This window comes from Falco peregrinus, chromosome 8 (assembly GCF_023634155.1).
Source record: "Falco peregrinus isolate bFalPer1 chromosome 8, bFalPer1.pri, whole genome shotgun sequence".
NCBI classification, from domain to species: Eukaryota; Metazoa; Chordata; class Aves; order Falconiformes; family Falconidae; genus Falco; species Falco peregrinus.
The window spans coordinates 26,729,420-26,748,546 of NC_073728.1; positions in this window are offsets into that span (position 1 = coordinate 26,729,420).

Sequence of the window (19,127 nt, forward strand, 5' to 3'; positions counted from 1 at the left end):
GGGATCCTTGTAGCGTCTGAGATTACTAGGATAAGGTGTAAGAGCTTAAAGCAAATGAAGGAAACAATTACTGGCTTGAGGAAACAGCAAAATCAACAGGAGAAGCCCATTTTTTTTGCAGCCCTGATGACAGCCAGGAAAATTTCATTAGCCTTTAGAGCTTTGCTTTACCCTTTTCTTTCCACCAGAAAGCTGAAGTCCCCCTGCTCATGTGTGGTTAGATTTCTTTACTGAAACTATGCTGTGCTTGTGGTATTTTACTATTTCTGGTACTGTTGAGCTAATGCCTCTAAGCTCTGCATGGGGAATGGCTTTAGCTGCTAGACATTGTACAAGCAAAGAGCAAAACCATGACCCTCTGCCTAAATATCTCACATTTAATACAGCGTTTGGGTCACAGGGCAGTCATGGAAGACAGGGGGAAACAGAGCAATGGGTGAAAGGGGCACCTGCAGCCCATTCTTCATCACAGATAAGGAACACCCTCCACCACCCTGGGAAAAGGAGGTGGGAAAGCCTAGAAATTAGGGGGCTCCCTTGGCATTCAGGGGCCTCCTGTGATCCCTGTGGATGGCTGCTGCCACTCTAGATAAAGGGGTAATGATACCATCACATCTTTCCTCCCATGGTGCTGGAAACACAAATGCGATGTGTTTAGATACAACTGTCCTGCAGCCACCTGCAGCTGTCCTGCTGCTTCAAGACTTGGAGGTCCCAGTCCAGTGCTCCATGCAGCCTGTTATACTGTTTTTGATGGTGAGCCAACACTGGATATTTCAAAAGACGGAGCCCTTTTCCTCTACACTACTCAGCATCATAATTCAGGTCCTTGGCACCAGTGCAGCATGATGCAGGGGAGGAAACTCTTACCTTATCCCAGCTGATGGGCCGCCCAGACTTAGAAATACGAGGATTGATGGCCTCTGTAAATGCCTTTGCTGCTAGTGCTGCTGCCTGTGCTGCTGAATGATCCCTGCATGTCCCCCCAGGGCCTGCTTCTCCCTGTCCTTGCTTCGTGCTGACGCCTTTTAGCAGCTGATAGATCACCATCTCTTTACCTCTTGCCCCAAATGAGACATATTTCACTCACGGGGGGTTTCAGTGTGAGGAAGGCTCTGAGACCCAAGTCTCATCCCACAGGGCACTGTGCTGCATCTGGGGTTATTTTCCCCCTCCCTTCTGTTCTTTTAACTAGTGTTTTTAAGAGGGATAGGAGATGAGCCCAGAAAGTATTTATTGAGCCCAGGGGAGGTGTGTGCATCTGTTAAATATTATTAAGATATCATTGATGAGTTGGTTTCACCTAAAGGCTGGAAGAGGTATGACGTCTACATGGCTCCTGTGGGATGGCATAGAGCAGGGGAAAAGGCTGTTGCTCAGTGATAGCTCTCCATGTCCAAGGGAGGGATGGCACACAGAGAGATTCCAGACTCTCAAAATACTGAGTCTTCTGTCTTCTGGTTGCACTGGATGTGAGAAAAGCTGTATGGTAGGCTCACCAGCATCACTCACAGCAAGATTCAGTCACTTTTCCTCTCAGATAAAGGATCTGTGTTTGCCCCATTCCTTCTGTGCCTCCTACAGAGATCTGCCTACTTGCTAAAGATGTCAGCTCCCAATATTTTTTCTTAGGGATTTGAAAGCACATCTAGATTATCTCTTTTTCAGCTGTTTCCTTCCCAACTGTTCTGTTCCTGGGCATGACAGTAAGCCTTGCTGGTCCTGCATCTCAGACAGCCTTGGTTATCTGGGGGGAATCCATTATCCCTCAGTGTCTGTGCTCGTCCCAAATGATTTCCCAGGTCGGGTACAGCTGACCCATCCTTGTTCCAGAGACCAGTCACTGGTCAAACCACTGCTTCACCTTTTGAAAAGAGCACAGAGAGGTCCTGCACCCCAGGCTAAGATATAAAACAAGCTTTTCTTGAGCGAGACCATCATCTAACATCGATGCTTTCAACCCCTCCCCTGAAAGTTAAATAAACAGTAACCACAGTCCTGTTGTGGCAGGAAACAATTCCAGCCTTCTGCTCAGGAGAGGGGAAAGTGTCGTTTCCCTTTGGGCTTTGATTCTCTTCATGTTTATGTAATGACCGAAGATCCTGACAATAAAGTGTAATATCAAAACCAGAGAGAGGTAGGAAAGGAGCAAGAAATTATTTTTTCAAAATGCTCTCAATATTCACTTGATCTTATCGGCCCTTGCAGGGGGGGACCAGCATCCTATTACATACCTGATGTTACCCCTAGCAGAATTAGTCACTATGGCCCCATGTAGGTTTTGGATTTATTGTCTGCAAATTTGGTTGGTCCGACCCCTGGTCTGAACACCTGTGGAGCCTCAGAGTCCAGACTATTAGATTAATCTGTCAGTCACTCTATATAACAGCCTGTCCTCCTCTCCATCCTGGTCCGACACTCCCTTTCCAAGCTTGGTGTGTAGCACTGAGATCCAGTTTCAGTGGAATGTAAACAGTGTCTAAATCCCCCAACTTCCCCACTTTGCTTCCGCTGTGAGTGCATGTTGGGTATATCAGCTGCTTGAAAAGTAATTATCCTCACTTCCCACCTGATAAATTAAAGACCCCCAGGTTCTTTGCTTAATGGTGCAGAGCAACCCAAAAGTGATTCTCCTGCAGAAGCTGTTAGGAGAATGTCCTAGCAACCCCACACCCCTCTGGACCTCATTGTGGTGGGATGACAGCCCATTAATCAGCCCGACCTGGCTTGGAGATGGCAAAGGTCGTGCTGCGTGAAGTCTAATCGGAAAAACAAATTCCACCCCTCTGGAGTGCTTCCTGGCAGGGACGAAGGGGGAGACTCGCTTGGTTTCACACTTAAGTGCCTTAAGTATTTTTCCAAGGCTAGAACACAACTGATGTGAAGGGTTTACTTCAGAGGAGCACAGGTCTCCAGGGTTGTGTCTACACTGCTCTGAGCTGTGGTTTTGGGAACGATAGGGAGCATGAAGAACTCCCCGACCAACCCACTTTGCATCTGTTCTGTCGCTTCCTAGGGAAGCAGGGATCAAGCCTACTGGAGCACATAAAGCCCCAGATTCGGTGATGGCCGTGCTGGCAGATCTACTGCTTGCATGCCCAGATGAAAAGACTGGTGTCAGGCTCACGACAGTCCTGAAAATTCCGTGTGGCCTGGCCATAGTTTCTGTCTAGGACAGGCTGACCCACATCAAACCAGAAGTCCAGCTGCCCCAAACCCTCCCTCTGACAGAGGCCAGCAGCAGGTTCCTGGGGAAGGATGATGCTTTACAGCTTTACAGGTAACTCTCCTGGCATCTGATGGCTCAGAAGTGCCGTTTCTGTGGTTAGGAGCCCCTGATGGTCTGTTTTTCCATTAAACTGTCCATTCATGTATTAAGTCCATGCAAGCTTTCTGCTTCCTCAACATCTGGTGTAAGACTTGAACTGTTGAATGATGCATTACGCAAAGTGCTTTGTTTCCTTTATTATAAGCCTTTTAGCCTTACATTATGAGGGCCAAGCTACAATCACCTCCTATTCATCTTCTCTGTTTAGACCTCTGTAATACCATCTTGCAGTTGTAGAAATGTGCTCTTGCCCTGCTTGTGATGGTATTGAAATTTTATAGCCTTCTTAATTCTAGTCTGTACTATCATGAAACTAGAATAGTTTATTGCAGAGGTCCTAAAATCCATGAATGTAGGAAATAACATAAATTAGATGATCTGTCTGTGAAAACATCTTCTCCAACCTGGCAGGTGGTGATGTTCACAATTTGATAAGCCAATGTAAAGTCGGGCCAGGAAAAACAATGCATAAGCTGCAATATATTCTTGTATCGGCGCAGTGCAAGAACATTGCGCACACACACACACACCTCTCCCCCCCTAAATATCTGTGGTTGTTTAATATCATGCTTGAAGTTTCTGACCCAAGAAAGCAGTCCTGCAGATGTAGGACTGAATGCACTGGCAAGCAAAGAAGTTGCTGCCACTTGGCTCCACAACAAGAATAGCATTATGCTACAGTTTATTGTTTTCACATAGACTCTGCAATAACTGTACATAGTTAATTTTCTGATCCTTTGGAGTAAAATACATGTTCCTTCATGGGTGAGAAAACTGTATAGCACTGACACCACTACAGGTGCATCACTCTACAGCACCACCTTTACCTCTGGCAAGGGTTTGCACATATTAACCAGTGACCCCAGTAGTGATGCTTTTGTTGTTGCTGTAGGGAACACCAATCAGCAGTTTGTGGCTTGTGCTGAGAGATTCAATTTACACTTTTCCTTTAATAGTTTCAGCCTCTTGTTCTTCCTGTAGGTATAATGCTATCTTGTTTGTATTACCAACATCTCTGTTGCTAGTTTGTGATACTGAACTGTGTTTTATCTGCATACACTCCAGTAGTATAAAGACAATGTTAAGATAAGCCACAGGTGTCACTACTCACTTTCTTTGTTTTTTGGCATCCTCCACCCAGCCTTTTAGCCCAGAAGAGCTTCCAGCTAATTCTGACTGATTTTATATTTCTTTTCCATGTCTGCTTGTGTCAGAGGTGCTTCTGTTTGGCTTTGTGGACATCTTGAAGTTGTGCCTTTCTTTGTATATAACAATGTTCAGGAGATGGTAATAACCTTCCAGCTCTCATTTGAGACAGCAGGGCCAAGTGAGGGCCTTGAATACAATCCTCAGCCCTTTCAGCAACCCCAGACATGATTCAGGTTCCCCAAAACCCTTGATGGCAGAAACTCTCTTTTGCTGTCTTGAACTTTGTCATCACAGCAGGCTTTTGAGTCTAATTTAGGTGCTGTTGAAGGCAGTTTGGACAGGTTGTATTGTGCCTCAGCTTCCCTGGGTGAGCAAAAACCTGTCTTATCTCATAAGGGGGTTGAGAACTTCTATCTCTGTGCAAGTGGTGGTATATTCAAGCAATAGTGCTGAGAATCAGAGAGAAATGTTCTGTCTTCAGACATAGCCGTGTCTAAATGCCTTGGCACAGCATTATCTTTGGAGCTTAGGACTTTGCCACCCATCTTGCAGCGGAACAAACAGAGGGGACTGAAGTAAGTAAGGAGCAGAGTTTGTAGAGGTATTACATGAGTGAATAATGATGATGATGAGGAGGATGTGCTGGTTCACTGGGTGAGAGGCTTACGGAAATTTCCCAAGGAATGGTTCTGGCTAGGCATGGGTGACATCTTCCTGCTATAGAAGTTTGGGGAACTACGTTTTAGTGGTACTTGTAGGCAGTGGATAACTAACTGCAGAGTGCCCATGTGCAACTCCTGGTTCTGTGCCTGCCTTTCCCCCCCTCTTCTTTGCTTCTGGAGGCTGCAAACATGTTTACACCTCTGGCTTACAGCTGTACTTTGGGCTATCCCAAAGGTCTCTCCTTTGTAACTTGATGTGAATTTCTCTCTCATCCCCAAGGAAATGCCCCCATTGTTATAACAAAGTACACACAGGCTGTCCCATTCTGCCTTATTGCAGCTAAGGGACAGAAGTGAAGCATAGGGAACATGCTAAGAAATCTTGCTCTCACAAAAAGAAAGAAAAATTATATTCTTCCATTCTGGATAACTGGATCCCCACCCCACATAATTTCTGTGGGTTGCCACCCTATTGCTTGGGGATGGCAATCCTTCTTGGCCAGCAAGGTAGTCCTTGTTGGGCTTCCAGCAATTTAGGGCATGTTCCAGGTGCACAGAGCTTAGATCCTGGTTTGACCCTGCTGTAGAAGCTTGTTTCTCTGCTATGTGTCCTGGCATTGGGATCATCTGAGCAAAATCTGCTCCTGGCTCTGGGGAATGGCAGTGCGATCTGTTCAGTGGGCTGAGCTGGAGATCCTCTTGCTCCTCCTTCCTCAAGCCAGCAACAAGCTTTCATGAGAGTCTGCTACAAAGTGTGCCCTAAGTGTCCTGATTATAGGCTGATCTTTCAGGAAGTGGGGCTATTTATCCATGGAAATGGCCATGCAGCTTCTGGGGAGAAGCAGATAAGGCTCTCTGAGGCTTAACAGAGGAGCTTTATGGGAACTGGAGTGAATGGCTTGGAGAAAGGACCGGGCAGAAGGTGCTTGGAGAAAGGACCGAGCAGAAGGTCCTTGGAGTCAGTTGTTGAAAAGAAGTCTTCTGGGAGGAAGTGGAAGAAGAGGCAGTATATTGGCTAAAGGAAAAGGGTTGTGGCAGATGCCTCTCAGCTGGAAAGGGTGAAACTCTATGGATTCATGTTCTGCTGTCAGTGGGGAGATGAAAAGTTCCTGTTAGATAAGTGGCTTCAGCTCTGCTGTACTTGCCATGTTCTTGGCCTCTTCACCATACTGGGATGTTCCTCCATGCCAATAGCATCACTGTGCACAGCCTGTGAGGAGGGTGTGGAGCTTTGGAGCTCGTGATACCGATACTGGTTAGTACTAGCATGAAAGGAATTGGTTTGTGGGAAACTGAGTCATAGGCTATATTCTCTGCTGCTGACTCTCCCAGCTGATGGCTCAGGGACCACTGCTGGTCCATGAGAACCCAATGATCTGTGAAATAGCACAGAAAAAAATGAATACAGCAAACCCACAGATGCCTTCTTGCACAGCCAACATCCAGTTTCTGTCCTGGAAAAAAGCAGAGGAGGCTTCAGACTCACTGGAGCCTGCTGGACACAGGGGGAAGCAGTGAATGGGTCAAGGTGCCCTTTTTTGTGGAGGGCATTGACACCAGCTGACCACAAGAGAGAAACAAAAGGGATGTGGGGAAGTGCCTGCCAATGAGTGAGGGAGCCAGAGGGAGATTCCTGAGAAGCCCAGAAAGTATTTTGAAAATGGGGACCCAACCCAGCGTGGCAAATGCAGCATGACCCTCCCTAACACAGCATGGGGAAAGCCAAAAGCAGCCCAGCTGCTTCGATACTCGACACCAGGATCATGCGCGGCAGTTCCATTCCCTGGTGCTGCTTGCAGTTGATGACTGAGGGTCATTTCCAGCATGGGATTTCACATGTGAAGCCGATTCAGTGTATGGCAACTGCTGAGGCTTTCAGAAGGGGTGACTCAGTTATGGGCCAGGAAACGAACACAAGAAACTGTTGCTAGAAACCAAGCTGAAGCATGTGAAGATAATAAAATGGATGTCCGAACTAGGACCTCTCCTGGGGCTGCACAGTGCTGATAAGCTGACCCTGGATGTGTTGCATCTCTCAGTTTCACAGTTCCTGACGCACAGCACCAGCTCTCCCATATGTCAGGAGTCACATTCCCCACTGCTGGAATGCAGCCACCTCTAGAGCAGAACCCGGCAGCTGTTTAAAGAATTGACAGAAACAAACCAGGGACAGGATGCAAAGACACGGCCAAAGTGCAGAGAAACACAAGGGAGGGAAAAATGTCAACCAAGTCCATAGGGAGAGTGTGATGGTCATAATCAAATGACAAAGAGCACAGCAAGTTACCAGGCATCAGCAGATCTAAAGGAACCACCTGGGTGTTTCCTGTTGGCCTGAAACAAGCACAGAGTAATGCAACTAAGCTTAGACCCTTATTTTACATATTATGTCCTGCCATATTCCCTTCTGTTTGTTACAGCTGAGACTGCTGATGTAGACTGCTATAATAGCTTAGCTGATGCTTGGTAACCCATTAAGTCATGATAACTTGGCAAGAAGCATGACCCCTTTGTCTCTGGTAGATAAAGAATGTGAGGCTTGGTTTCTTTCTTCAAGCCAGTCTCACTGTTAGTTCAAGCTGTTAACCTATTTTCTCCTCTTCCGACTCTGTTCTTCCGAGCATCTTGAAAAGTAAAAGAGGGATATCCTAGAAAATAACATAGACACACCTTAAAATGTCATCAGAAGAGTCAGGAATGATTGAAAGGCTGAGTAGCCTGTGGTTCAGAGGTGCTTGTATGAGTTTTATCTGCTGAGACACGAACCATGCAAGAGAAGGACCACTCTATGCCAGCCTTATTCCCCAGTGACCTGCTCCGACCCTCTGTTGTGGAGAAGCACCACAACGGATCATCAGATAATCCAACTGGAAGAGTCCTCAGGAGTCCTGTGGATCTACTTGTTGATTCTGGGGCGTCAGTAGAGTGTTGGTTTGGCACAGCATAGCTCCTCTTACCTGCTTCTCTTCCAGCCCAGTCCTGGGTATTCATCTGAGTTAGTCAAGAGTATCTGGACTGGCAATTACCTCCAAACTCCAGCTTAAAAGGAATTAATTAGAACAAGCCACCAACTGAATCCACCAGTGAGACCACTGTGTGGAGACATCCGGGGCTTTGTGTGGTGGCACCCATCTGAATAAGCTGGCCCTTGAAGGGAGGCAGAGCAGGGGAAGAGGAGCGGAAGGTTTTGAGGTGCATAATGGGAGAATGAAGGGACAGGAAGCCCTGAATGCCCACACTGCCATTGCCCCTGCCATTTCAGAGAAAGCCCTCTGCTTCCCACACACAGGCTGCCCCTCATCACCATTGTATTTGGCTACTTGGAAAGCCATTTGCAAGCCTCTCCCCTTTGCATTCAGTGTGCAGCCACAAGAACAGCAGCCGTCTGGATTCCCTCCAGCTGTCCAGTGAGAGAAAGGGAAAAGCATTTAGTGGTAGCAGAGAAAAGGGAAATAAAAAAAAAAGAAAAAGAAAAAGCCAGAAATCATTTTTCCTGGCACACTATGACGCACAGATTTGGGAATGAGGGTTGTGAAAGCTTTTTGTTTAGCTTATTCTTTTCTGGTCTGACAGCTGATAAGTCCCACAGCTCAGAAACATCTGACAGGACTGGCTGAAGTAAATTCATCTTTCATCTGCCCATCACGCTCCTGAAGTGGAGAGTGACAGAGCTGTTTCTCCTCTTTCTGAATGCTGCTCTCCCTCCTTCACCCTCTTTCGAGTGCTGTTGTTTGGAGCTTGGGAAAACTGGTTTCCTTCCTGCCTACAGCCTTCTCCCCAGGTTTAGGGCAGCATCCGTCTGCCCTTGCACCTGTTCCCTACAGCTGTGAGCTGCCTCTGCTGAAACCATTTGCACCCGACCCAGCAGCAGCAGGCTGATGGGGCCCCTCCAGCTTCCCCTTGACTCCTTTCCCTGTCATATTTTCCTTGCTGTTCCTGCAATTAGCGTGCTTGTTCCCTGCTCTTCTTGCTAGCTCTTTCTGCTTTCCCAGCACACTCCCCTTTTAACCTCCCCTGACTCCTTGTGCTCTCACTACAATAGGGCTTCTCAGATGCAGCTTTCGAGACACAGCTCCTCTTCTTCCTTCTGTGCCCTGTCCCCAAAACTGCTGAGTATCCACCTCCCGGGTGCAGAGATATAGTCTTCATGTCCTGCTCATTTAAAAGGCCTTTAGCAACTTCCACAGACTAGTTGGATCCTCACTGTCTCTGGCCCTTGCCTAACCTGTTACATAGTGGCTTCTCAGTGGGGAGATACCCCATGATGTCAAGTAGCCACAGCCTTCGCAGTGGCTCAGAAAAAACAGATCCACTTCATATGCACTAGGTAGTTACTACAGCTCAGCTGGTGAGGAATAATTTGCATGCCCTACAAATTACCACCCCAGGTTATCACTAGTGATGGGTGGCACATAATTTGACTCACCCATTGGGTTGGTGTGCTACAGGTATTATTACCCTTTGGGGGAAGACTGCATCAAGGCAGTACACCTTTGGCAAACCAGCAGTTGCCATAAGAATTTGAGTGTTTTCATGGTGCATGCTGAGATGACAGCAGTGAAGGGACATCAAGGAGCAGTGTCTAAAATGGGGTGACCTAAATATCTTCCCATAGTGGAGTACTACTTCTGCATTCTCTTTGCCTTGTTCGTGCCCATCCATAAGCATTTTTTATTGTGGGGGTAGGTAGAAACCTCTTTGAAGCAGGGATTACCTTTTCAGTTGACGTCATGTATCATCTAGAATGAGGTGTAGGTTTTTGATGGGGTGCTGGCTCTCTAGCCTGCTAGTAGGTGACAGAGAAGTATTAAAGGTGGCAAAAGAAGCACATAAGACTCCAAGCTACTGAACGGAGATGCTTTATTCCAAAGGTGGAGTTCTTTCCCACAGACTGGTGGGAAACAAAACAAAGGGAACAATTAAAAAAAATACTATGAATTATTTGGATTACAAATGGCTCTGTACTTTGACATAAATTTTAAGAGCTTGGAAAAATATGAATGATAACAATAATAAAAAAACCCAAACCAAACCACTCTCCAGGCTGCCGGGAAATCTTGCTTTGCTTCCTGCAGCAGAAAATCAATGATCCAATTTCACTTGAACTTGACAGGCTGCATCTCCCAAATAAGGCACAGCATTGGACACACTTGAAAATGCAAAGCTGTTTCGGCAAACTCCCTCCTTTGCATCACAAGGCTGTCATTTTTGTCCCCAGTGATTTGATTTCTCAAGGATGTATATTGCTGGAGAAAAACAAGCACCTGTTTTGTGAAACAGGACTTCTAATGTTTAATTTACTTGCCTCTTTTAATAGGCTGCACATCATGGATTTTTCTGCTGTGGGTTCTGCAGTCCTTTGCTCCCACAGTTCCCCCACTCATCCCTTCCCAGATTCAAAACTATGTGCTGGGTTATGTCTGGCCACCAGCTGGGCCCCAAAGTCCGTGCAAGAAGCTTAGCTGAATCCTCACCATATCTCATGGTTGGTCTCACAATATCTGTTTATATCCTGTAAATTAGTGCAATGTGGCCCCTAACCAGGATCCTCACAGTTTTACAAGCAGCAACACAAGTCTTGCCAGGCCAGTTGAGAACCTGGATGGGCTGATAAAAGCTCTGGTAAAATTGCTCTCAGCTTAGTATGTCTGATAGATCTTTGCAATGCAGCTTGAACAACAGAGGAAAAGAAGGAAAGAAAGAGAGAGGGGGTGGGGAGAAAGTGTCTCAAGTATTTTGTTGAGTTGCCGGATCTGGTTCAGCACCATTAAGAAAGGGGATATTGAAAAGTGCTTTTCATTCCACCATTTTGCAGTGGATAATTGCTTTCCACACGGTGCGTTGGGTTTTGATGTGAGTCCAGCTGCAGTAACGCAAGTTACAGCAAGGGCTGTTCCAGTGCAAATGTGTTATTTGAGTGTCTCTTTGCTCACACTGTGACTAAACAGAAGCAGCTGTGGCCAGAGGGCCATCAGTGCTTTGTATCACACAATCTGGTATTTAATGGAAAGTTTTCATGTTTTCAGTTGGAAAAAACTTTCTTCCATGACTGGAAGTTTTGAAGAAATTTGTATTTTGCGTGATACAAGAGAGTGCCCTGAGAAACAATTGTCCTTTCTACTGGAGATACAAGCCTGGCACCATCTCGGCCTCCAGTATGACTCCCACATATTATAAGCCTCAGTATGTCCAAGAGCCACCAACGTCTGTTGGTCAGGCAAGCCACCTGTATATTTCTGGAGGCCATCAGTTTCAAGAAAATTAGGTAAAACTGGAGTAAGGATAGCTTGGAATAACAGGTCTGGGTTGCTAAGCCAGGGGAAGAAGATTCCAATCAGTCTGCAGCTCTACAATCTGCAGAGATGAAAATTCCTTATTTCTCAGCTATTCAAAACTAGTCTGGAGAAAGCACTGAAGGGGAACAAACTTGCCTTAACAGAAAAGTGTAATAGATGTCTCTTATGCTGCTTTAGCTGGGACTTGCACAAGGTTTTAACTATCAGCAACTAAAAGGAAACTAGGACTTCGGGTGAGCAGATATGATTGACTCCAGGAGAGTCAGGCAAGTAGGGCAAAGATACATGGCTGTGGCAGTTGTGAGATCTGGGGCTGGATCACAAGAAGCAACAACCAAATATTCAGGGATAACTTTTATACATGGATCTGGGCAACTCTTAAATAATTTTTTTTGAAATTATTCTTAGTCCCTCAGGAACAAGCTGTTCTTAATGGGTCTACATTCAGCCTGGACACTTGACAAAGCAAGCAAACAAACAAGCAAATGAATGAAAACGTAATGATAGACCATCTAAAGAGGCCTATTTTACATTTATTATACTCCTTAGAAAGAAGCAAGGAAGCAAGAAAGATCTCAATAGAAAACAAGGTTCCCCAAAGGTCTCATATTCCTTAATTGCAGCTAGAAGCAAGTGACTTTCTCAGGTTTGGTGCAATGAGCCTTTGGGAAGCACTGGGATTAAAACTCAGGATCCTGAATCCAACTTTTATTTCCCCCTTGAAATCCTAGACCACACAGCTTTCTGCTTCTAAGTGTACGGGCACATCTATGCATGTGGAGGGGAAGCTCAGCATCACATAGGTGGTCTGCTCTCTTTCTGAGAGGATACATGTAGTAACAGAGATGAAAACCATGAGTCACTGTAGGGAAGAAGGATGCTGGCTCTGACAAGCCCATCAGCTGCCTTTAACTAACACCTTCTGAACTTTATGTCTTTCATTTTCTCATTCAGTCATAATTCACCAATGGCTTTTCTTGGTAATTCATTTCACACGTTCATTATAGTCCATTTGGCTATAAACACATGTGGATTTCCTTTTTAACTCTTCATTTCCTAAGTTTTTGATAGAGAGGTTCTAAAGCTAAACCACAGGAATGGTCTATGCAACTCTGGTTTATTAAATCTACCCCACCGTGTCAAGTGCCTACAGTGCATACAATTATTTGGGCTAAGCTACGGTTATGAGAGAATTCATTTCACCCAAGGGTAGATTAAGTCTGTAGGTGTTTTGTATCAAAATGGTGATACACATGTTGCAAGACGAGATGGAAATGCTAAATTGTTAGGATCTCCTCAGATCCCAGTACATGCTCTGGAGCTTATGACTTCCAAAGCCAGGTTCAGCCAGCTACTTCCTCTCCATACACACTGCATAATCCATGTGCACAAGTCTATGCTAAAAAAGCTGTGTAAGGGCCAAAGGTCAAGGTCCTTTGGGTCCTTTATGAGAAGTAAAGCCAAGGTACAATTAAGGCAGAATGTTTGAGTGCAAGAAACAACAACAGATGGAAATATGTACAGCTGGCTTTATCAGCAACCTTTCTTATACCCCTCAGGTCATGTACATTTCAGGCTACTTAGATGAAATGAGACAGGAAAGAGAAGGATGGGGAAGCTGTTGGTATCTCAGTCTAGTCATGCAGGGTGTTAAGAACCAAGCAGGCAATTGAAACTACGGATTAGAGAAAGTCCCAAATTCCAAGAGAAGTCCTGTGGTTTGTGCCTGGAGATGGGGTAGCCCCTGAGCAGTGAAATGCTGAGAGATTCAGTCTGAAACTTCTGCTATCAAATGTAATTGTATACAGAGAAATTAAAAAGTCAGTGGATTCCTCTGCCTTCCTCATCCTGGGCTTTATCGTGTTTCTCATTCTTTGCATTTTGGGACACCTGTCCTTTAAACCAAAGTGACAATAAAGCAGCTCCCTACAGTGGATGCTATCTATTGTCAGATGAAAACACTGTTTGTTTTTCCTCATTTAGCTTAGTCTTGTTTTCTGAGGAACATAGAGCAGTTGCTGATCAGAGTTTTATCCTAGTCAAAGAAGTCTTCACAGGAAAGTTTCTCTAAGGACACTTCTGAAAGGAGGCCTGCTGTAGTTGTTGAGATCAAAGTGGATGGCAAGTCTAGAGACATGGCTCCTGGCTAAACACAAGACTGAGACCTGGGAGGTACAGACTCCCTGAGGTTATGTCATTGAGAGACAAGGAATCACAGAATGGCAAGGGTTGGAAGGGACCTCTGGAGATCATCTAGTCCAATCTCCTGCTAAAGTAGGTTCACTTAGAGCAGGTTGTACAGAGTCACATCCAGGCAGGTTTTGAATGTCTCCAGAGAAGGAGACTCCACAGCCTCTCTGGGCAGCCTGTTCCAGTGTTCTGTCACCCTCAAGGTAAAGTTCTTCCTCATATACAGGTGGAACTTCTTGTGTTGCACTTTGTGTCCATTGCCCCTTGTCCTGTCACCAGGCACCACTGAAAAGAGCCTGGCCCCATCCTCCTGACACTCACCCTTAAGATGCTTGTATACATTGATAAGATCCCATCTCAGTCTTCTCCAGGCTAAACAGGCCCAGTTCCCTCAGCCTTTCCTTATAAGGGAGGTGCTCCTGTCCCCTAATCATCTTTGTAGCCCTCCACTGGACCCTCTCCAGTAGTTCCCTGTCTCTCTTGAACCGGGGAGCCCAGCACTGGACACAGCGTTCCAGATGTGGCCTCACCAGGGCAGAGCAGAGGGGCAGGGTCACCTCCCTCCACCTGCTGGCCACGGTCCTCCTCATGCACCCCAGGATCCCACTGGCCGCCTTGGCCACAAGGCACACCGCTGGCTCATGGGCAATTTTCTGTCCACCAGCACTCCCAGGTCCTTCTCCACAGAGCTGCCCCACAGCAGGTCAAACCCTAGCAAGGGATTATAAAGAAAACAGAACCAGATCACCGAAATCCTCCTTTTTGTCAGTTCTCTGTTGGAATCCAGCACAATATGTTCAATGGGAGCTTTGGGGTCCAGGAAGACAGATTCCTTCTAATAAAGGACGCTGTTCACCAGTCTTCTTATGCCCTGAAGCTAGGGGAGGTCTCAAGCCCAACCTCCTGCCTCAGCTTTTCCTTGAACATTGTGTTCATGCCCTCTGACCATCTCAGTGGCTCTCTGCCCTAAATTTCTCTTATACTGGGGGCCCATAACTGTCCAAAAGAGTTCAGATGGAGCCTCCTGAGTAAAGAATGAAGGGAAACAATTACTTCTCTAATAATTTAAAGCCCACTGCCTCACTGTCTCCTCGGCTGTTGCTCCTTTCCATAGATAGTCATTTAGAGCTGCTAAATACTGTGCAAATCTCTTCTTATTTGCCCCTGAACTGGGCTGCCAAAGAGCCTCTGTCTATCATTGTTACAGGCTGACAACACCACTGCAAAGACCTGAGGATTTCCCAGTGGTTTCAATGGTTTTGGCTGGGCTGACTTTTGCTGTTTGCATGCTGCTTTAAAGCTCGTTAAATGAATAGCAGTGATTCACCAGGGAAGAGAGAGACTAGCCAGTTGTCTAAAACCTAACCTATCATGGGGTGTGTTTTGCTTTGCTTTTAGCTGACAGATGAGACAAGTAAAAGGATTTTTTCCCTGTATGTCATTGGAGGGAGAGAGATTCATACAGGCAACTCATACCATGTAGAAGTTAACCTTTACCCTCAGTCTGGGCAAAACTTTGTGATAGCCAGAAATCATCTTAATGGCCCTTTCTGCCCACAGCAGCCACAGATCCCTCCCAGCCACAGCTCTGAGTTTTCTTGAGAGCCTGCCCCTTTTGCAGGAAGTGTCCTACTGCCTGACAAGCAGATAAAAGACAGCATTAAAGAGATGACATGTTCTCAGATAAAATGTTCCAAATATAACAAGTCTATTTTTATTAAATTTGACCAAAGGCCTCCCTGCTTCCTAATCAGAGAGCCCGATTTGCTGACTCCTCCAGACCTAGCTGCCCTGCTCACTACAGCTGTATCATGAGATAGAATTATATTTTCATAATGACTCAAATCTTTTCTCAAGTCCTTAAGTATTTTCACAAAAAGGAAAAAAAATAAGGAAAGAGGTTTTAAGGAAAAAAGGAAGAAACCCCACACACACTCTCCTGTAAAATCCAGGCACCAGCCCTGAGTTGTGTGTGGTCTTTTTTGTCTTTTCTTTTGGCTTCCCTCAAGACACGGCTTATTGCATTGGTCTGGATGTCGTCCTACCAGCACAGTTTGCCGGCCAAGCCCTGATCCCAACAACAAAGTCACCTTGGCAGGTGCCAAAATAAACATCAGCCTCCAGCTACCTGTACCGACTGCTGACACTTCTGTGTGTGTCATGGGCCACGAGGCTGGAAAGGCAGCGCCTTCTCCCTCCACTCCTCTGATACATATCAGTCCTTGGACCTGGTATTTTTTATTCAGGGAAGCCTTCAGGAGAGCTGTTTTGAAATGCTTTTTATTTAGAAAAGTGTGAAGTTGTCCAGAGAGAGCTGGCTGTGAAATGGACAGAGTCTGAAAAATGTGTGTGTATGATATGGAAGCTGCATGTGCGCAATCATGGTTCATACCTGCAACTTCAGTTTTCTGTGTAGCTTTAGCTCATGCGGGTGTGCATGTGAGTGTGTCCTCATGTACAGAGCGTATGGGATGTGTGCCTGTGAGTTTATTCCAAAGAAACCCACTTTTGATGTCAGCTGTATTGCTCATGACAGGAGTAGCTCCTTTGGGAGCCAGTCCAAGGCTTTTCGATCACACAATCACTTCCACTGGATTTATGAGGTGCAGCTAAAATTAGGAGGCATTTGAATTCATGAATGATGTAAAAGGGGAAGTTACAGGTCGTGCTTAAATTGGTCAGAAAATTATAGGAGTCAAGTGGGGAAGGGGTGCAGTCTGGCCAGTTGCAGGCACGGAAGGGGCTGGGGAAGCCGGGGCTGGCAGGCGCACAGGAACACTGCTTTGTTCCCCTCTGTTTTACAAGCTGTAGTGGTTGTTATTCCACATTCCACCATATAAAACAGACCAGGTCTCAAAGACCTGTTTCAAAGTCAGTTGAAAGACTGCTAATGACTTGCTTGGGCTCCAGAGCCTGCTCTGCTCAATATGGCTTCAATTTGACTCCTGCTTTTGGACCGCAGGAGTGGGCATACCTGACTGGCTCAGTAGCCTTCTGCCCTGGATAGATGCCACACCTGCCCAATTGTGTCCGTCAGTGTCCACTAGAATTATTCTCTATAAACCACGTATTTCAGTTAAACAAATGCATAGGGTCTAGAAGAGCCCAGCAATTTCTCTGCCTGCACTGCAGCAGATCTATTTAAGGTTGCCCCATTTCAACAAGTGAGGACAAAGCTAAACTTTGGAGATCACTTCCAAAATGTATGCAGATGTTAAACACTCAGTAAAAATAATTAAAGATAAAAGTGAATAAGTAATAGTCCAAATATACAACATTAAAAAGGGAGGAAAGAAGGAGAAAGAAAGAAACAGAAGTCCTTTTTTCCTCAAAGACTTGTGGAACAGCTGACTGAAACGTCAAAGGGATACAGGTTTTGGAAGTTGTATTTCAGCCCTGCAAACTTGTTTCTGTGCCCGGTTCAACATCTGCAACCCATATTTCATCCCTGTAGTGCTCGTTGGAGGACTTCATTTCCCAAGAGTGGGGAAGGTGACACATTATGTTCAGAATACCTGGGTTCAGATGTTGATTAGAGTTCACAAGGGGAATAGCGTAACGGTTTCAGATGAACAACAAGGCCCTCAGCTAATGGTGGGCGCAAGCAGAATGCTCTAAAACCAGGTTCAGAAATCCTTGCATGAGTGGAAGCTGTTGCATGATTTACACTGGCTGCATGGGTTTTCCTGGTTGTTTTAAGCCTTGCTTCCTAAAGAAGTGAAGCCTCTGCTATGTGTCTCTGTCTGTGCATGCATGGCTGTGTGTGTGCCCGTCTATCTGTGCCATTCCCAGGACTTTCTGAGTCCCAGTTTGTCTCCTGTCTGTGAGACCAGCACAGCTACCAACAATGTTACCTTCCTAAAGGCTTTGAGAAAACTAGGGAGCTAATGAGCCCAGGGCTCTCACTGTGGTGCAGGCGGGAGCATGAGGATGCCTGTTCTTACAAACCACAAAGACATTTTGTTTCATCCAAGGGGAAAATTGCCACGGGAACTTGCATCTTAAGGGACAGTGATGGAGAGCAAAATTACATGAAATCAACACTAGTGCCAGCTCTTATAGAGCTGCTGTGAACAGCACGTAGCAGAAATAACAAGAATACAAAGAAAATGGTCAAATGGGCAGTCCAGGTACTCAGCCCAGGGAGCGGGTGGGCAGCTTAGGTTCCCAGGCCACCAAGATGGTTGGGAAAGTTTTATTGACGGTCACTACAAGTCCAGAAGCAAAACTGCCAGGATTTATTTTCTTCCTGGAGAGATGGAAGAGAGCAAAGTCCAGAGGCAGTTAACCTGGAGACACTTAGAAAAGGTAAGTCTGTTGAAAGTCAGTAATTCCCTAAGTCAAAGAACTTGAGGGAGGGACTTTATTTTTTTGGAAAAAAAATAATCCATTTTGCCAAAACAGTGCAACTTCTTGTTTAAAAAAATGAAGATCATCTTAATCTGTTTTTTCCCCCAGCAAAATAGAAGTTAGTGTTTAAATCTGTATTTTAATTTTCTGAAGTATGAAGGAAGAAATAATTCAGTGTTTCATAGCAGGAAACCACAACAATTTTAGGGGCAATAAGTTTTTACCTAAACTAAAATATAGGATATAAACATAATAAAACGATGCACGTTTTTCACATAAGAAAGCCCCAAATCACTTCCTGATCAGACTGAACATACAGCTTTTCTGCTGGAGAGAAAACTGTACCGTTTTTTCTAGACACTGCTGGGCTTCTCTTGTGTCCCACCTTCAGCTCAGGTACTGAGTCCTTCGTAAGGAAGCAGAGTCACCCTGGCAGGTGGATGTGGTTAGCTGCAGTCACGTCATAAGCAAACTTAGTGTGTCTCTGGGGAGCAGAAGGAAGGAAAGTTCATTTCTGAGACGAAAGGCAGCTGGCAGGCAAAATCCAGGAATAGCCATACCATCTTCTCCAGGAGAAAGTTCAGGCTCTCTCTTTGCTTGGCTCGTTGGGTTTGTTGTTGTTATTCTTGTTTGAGAGACCAGGAAAGTCCCAGAAGGACACAGTGGAGCTGTGATCAGATGCCAAAGCAAAAAGCAATGGTATAAAGTCCTGCAGAACGGAGAGACGTTTACAGGGATGTCCAGGTTTTCAGAAGTGCATAAAAAAGTTCCTGTTTTGGGACTTGGGTTTTGAGAGCTTGGCCTGGCAGCCGTGCATCCTGCATGAGCTGGCAGTTTCATTTCTCTACCCAAACACAGTGTTGTCTGCATTTCTGTAGTGAAAGCTGATATTGCAAGAGAGGAAAAAACAAATCAAATGAGGGAAGTGTGCTTCATTTGACAATGGATCTTTAGACCCTGTATTTTTCAGAGCTAGACTCCTGAAGTATAAAAAAAAAAGAACAACCCAAGTCTGAGATATGTGCAAAATATAGCTTGACTCTGAGGGCTGTAACTGTGTGAGAAAAATCAGATGTTAAACAATCACACTTTTATTCCTCCCAGCAAGACAGTCTGTGCACCTGTAGCCATTATTGTCTCTACTGTATAAAG